The sequence below is a fragment of the Prorops nasuta genome, unplaced genomic scaffold (genome assembly GCF_024137725.1).
Source record: "Prorops nasuta isolate Cenicafe-Biocafe unplaced genomic scaffold, Cenicafe_Pnas_1.2 PNAS00008, whole genome shotgun sequence".
In the NCBI taxonomy this organism is placed as follows: domain Eukaryota; kingdom Metazoa; phylum Arthropoda; class Insecta; order Hymenoptera; family Bethylidae; genus Prorops; species Prorops nasuta.
This window is the reverse complement of record NW_027116805.1, coordinates 7,093,648-7,098,176: the sequence shown is the minus strand read 5'-3', so window position 1 is coordinate 7,098,176 and position 4,529 is coordinate 7,093,648.

Below are 4,529 nucleotides of genomic sequence, written 5' to 3'. Positions count from 1 at the left end.
CAATCACGCAGTGGAACCAGAATTTGCTGATGGTCACCAGGGAAAACACGAAAGATGCTTTGATCTGAAGCTTTTAAGCTTTTCAAAGCTCAGATAAGCATCGTATGCTGACCTTGTTTTACGCGAAGTGCTGATGGATTTCGCAGATAATAGGATTCTCCATTGCTTTTTCAACGAAAATCTAGCAACTGTTTTTTGGAGAATAGATCTTAGGTTATGTTTATAATACTTGCAAAAATATTTTAATAATATTGCTAATATATTACAAGCAACAGATATTTTTCAGCAATCACTGTTATTTTATTGTTGTCAGGTTGGTTAATCAAATCTAAATCAAAATAATGATTTACGAAAACAAGAAAAATTGCAAAACTTACAGATTAAAAATTGTGAAATTCTTGGAAAATCTGGAGCGTCTGCGAGTTTTGTGAAAGGACGTCATGCGTGACTTGCACCAGGGTGTCAGCTGCTACCCTAAAGCGCCGTCACCACAGATCTTCACGGTCAATATAACGTGGTACATCGTAAAATCAATTAAGAGTGAATTGTGACATCGTCCCATCCTTCCTTGTCCCCTAACTATACAAAAGATGTAAAGGTCCTAGTTTCTTTTTTGATCACTGCCAATGAATAGATCTGCTGGATTAGAAAAATCAGTATTCTGTCGATCTCATCTCAATTAATTATATATTTATACAAGGATTCCACTTTAGTCCTGTTCCTTTGTAGCCTGAAAAAATTCTGATTCTCATTCTTGCCTGCAGTATCTAAAATCGATGTGTTTGACCTTTTCTCAAAATTGCTATAATAATAGGTGTGTAAACATAGCTTAGCTCGATATTCAAGCAATTTTGTAAATTCAGCGATGGGACAAAAATAAAAAGTAACCTGCTGATAGTTCGGGCGAAAAGAAAGGAAATGGAATTCTCTGAAGAACTTCCTTCATTTCGTTCTTTGACCTCGATGCGTTTTATGCGCGTTTGTCAGAGCAAAACTTTCTTAGTTACTTACAACGCTTTTTCGGGATGTGTAAATATAGACGAATGTGTCATTCATTGAATTCTTAATTCCGATAAAGTCAAATATATCTTAAAAAAACTTGGTAGATCCTCGTCTTGTGTACAATCAAATACCAGATAATTGTTATAAAACTTTGATTGTTGAATTATGCCACTTAACCTCTCGTTTAAAACTTTCTTCAGTGTCGAATAAAGCGTGATGAGTTCGTAGTAAAAATGATGTACTTTACTGCAAAAAGTAAGATTTTTATCCCATAAGACTTTGTGCCAGCTGCAAAATGGATTTATAAGCATTTCTATTGATGCTAGATCTGCTGGAGACGCTACGTGCGACAAATATGGCACACTTGTCGCATATGGCGACTGGCGAGTTGTTTATAGGTTAGATAAACAGACTATATACAAGCGCTGGCGTTAAGGAGAAAAAATTTGGATAAAACGAGATTTATCTGCACATTTATATAAGAAGAATACCCCGTGAATCTGCTGAATAAGATATAAGGATTTGATTGATTAAGAGATAAATCCTTAGATAGGAGAAAAATTTTGCGAAACGAATACAACGGTCACGTGACGCGTCCACAACGTATTCGTTCAATCGATCAAACCGTTACTCGTCGGTAACTTTAGGGGGTCATCGGATTATCCACGGACTATTGGCCATCTGAAATATCCCGTGGAATCGATCATTACTTTTACCTCTTACATTTTATCAATATTTACACAATTATATAGAAATGCTGAGTATCTCGTGAAATTTATGAAGTCAATGAAAGAAATAAAACTATTAACTCGATTTTTATATTTTAAGATTATGTTGGCAAAATTAGCGTACCATAAAACAACTAGGACTTCCTCTGCAGGTTCAGGAAAGAATGTTGCCTGGTCGGTGGAAACCCGAAGCCATAAAAATTAATTAGTCTCAGACCCGGCTGGGTAGATCAGTTCTTAATAACCTACAGGACTATTTTCGAAACAGGTTTCAATTTCAAGGGTCCGAAGCCCGTCCCAGTGATCAATACTACTCATCGAACCCTAATTCGTTAATACTAGAAGTAATAAATTATCCGTAACAATTCAATACTAACCAATACGGTTAAATCGTTCACGGAGACTTTTTTTTCGACAAAGAGCAGTACCTAGCAGTTTGAATATTGAGAACCTAACTTGTGGCAGACTTCATATCGAGATAATTACAGACCAGTTGGTTGACCCGATGGTAAGTTAGTATCCAGACCTCCAAAGCTTCATTCGGGATCCAAAGATTAGCGATAGCCAAGTTTCACCTCCAGTTTAATCCCTTTTCAAACTAATTGAAAATCAGAAAAATCAATTTTAAGCCTCCTAACAAACTCGAATAACTACAAATCTCTTTTAAGAACTTTATGCTCTAAGAATAATAAAAGAATTTTATCTTTATTCTAATTCAAATAATTATATTGGTCATCGGTAGAGTAACATAGGAGGTTAGATTGACATAATAATATTAGCCATGACGTCACACTGATATAAATTTTTTATCGTCTTGACGCCATTGCTGCCAAATCTAAAGTTTCATAAGGTTCTGATTGTTCGGAATATTGGCTAAAAAAAGAGGATTGTGGAAGAATTTAATGGCAGCATAGAGAAAAACGAGGAGGGTAGAGGGGGGAGGGGTGGAAAGAAGCAATTGCTTGCAGGCTGAGCGAGGACGGGGATAGATTCACGGTGTCCTTTACGAGGTGGCGTGGCGAGGGAAACGGGACCCTCGTAACAATCGGCTGCTGGCCGGAGACCCGGAGACTACTGCCTTAGTCACTTACGGCCTCTCACCTTGAAGGCCCTCGCCCCCTGCCGTGAAGAACCACTACCAGCCTCTCTTCAGCCTCTTTCAGCCTCTTTCAACCTCTTCCAGCCTTTTCCACTGTTAAGTACACCACCATCTAACAATAGAAACCACCGCAGCTTTTCAGCCCTCCAACACCCCCACTCCGCCCCCACTTCTTTTTTCAACAGTTCATCTCGTTCACGCTCCGATCCACCAATTAATTTTCTGCCGATTACCTTGCTTTCCACCTCCGAAAAACCCGTAAATCTTTCTCCAGACTTTTCCTCTCCCAACTACGTGAATTTTTATTCTTATGATTATTCCTTTTCTTAGACCTATATTTATCACTCTCCGCGTTACTTTGTCCCGGCTCGTCAATGTTTACTTGTTTACTTTGTTCAACTTTCTTTGTCGGTTTTTTATTCTGATTTCTATCGAATTTATCAAGTTTAATTTTCTAAACACAGTTTTCGAATACAAAACAAAATTCCAACTTTGGAGACATTTGGAGTTTTATTGTTCGTTTGTTTACTTTTTGGTAGTTTTGATTGCTCGATTTTTGAACAGTCTTGATACGATGCCAATTTCATTCGGATATTCTGAAACTGGCGACCAATCAGAAACGTATAGACGGATTCACTTATGCACGATTGGCGCGAGAAGTACTCGGTGCCAGAACTCAAGATCTTGACCTTACTAAGGTTTGAAAGATTTTTTAATTGCTCACATAAACCTGACTCGTTAATATTAGTTTCTAAGAACACAGCTCCAAGAATTAAACAGAGTTTACACAGCATAAAATTACTCATGAACCAAGCAGAATGAGAGGTCAGTACTTTGTTATGCTCCGTCCAGTTCTTACACAAAGTTTGCAAAAATAGGAATAAATCGTTTGACCTGTATCTAACGGTAGGTTATTCTTTTAATGGCTTAATGATTTTTATTGGTGTTTAATAGAAAGAAGCAGACTATTTAAGAAAAAAATATGATTTTGCCAGACGGAAAAGACGAGGCTATGATAGAGGGTTTAATGAGCAAAATGGTGGATTTGGTTGACGTGCAAAAAAAAAGGGAGATAGACAAATAGCTGGTCGCGGAAAGAAGCGTCGGAGGTGTGGATAGATAGCGTGCCAAGCAAGAAACGGAAGATTAAGTTTGACGAATGGCGAAAGCTAACCTAGCAAACGAGGCGTCGTTCACTTTTCACGTATCAATGACGAGACTGAAGAAAAACTTGGTCGCCAAAGACCTTTCAAAATGAGGAAAGTTTTTGGGCAAAAACTGAAGGATTATGAGAGTAATTGTGAAAGAGGTTAGAAATACTTTCAGGTGTGGTATGTCTACGTGAATGAAGACGAGTGAGATTGGAATAAGAAAAATAGGTAGTAAAGGGTGAAAACCAAAACACTTAGGGGGGTAAAGTGGGGGTCAGTGAAAATCTGTTTCAGTGTAATGTGGCTTGGACGGGGTATTGGAGGAGAGGTTAGCAGGGAAGGAGTGGGGGGGTGGATCCTTGCGACTGAGCAGAAGAATGATAGAGAGGAGAGGAGAAGAGAATGGAGGATATTGAAGAGAATAGAGAGTCGCATTAGGATGGATGAAGGGGGAGAGAGAGAGAGAGAGAGAGAGGAGAAGGGGGCAGCTAGAGAATCCCGATAGAAGAGCTTTTACGTGTGTCAAGCTTAACTGGACAAGCAGAACGA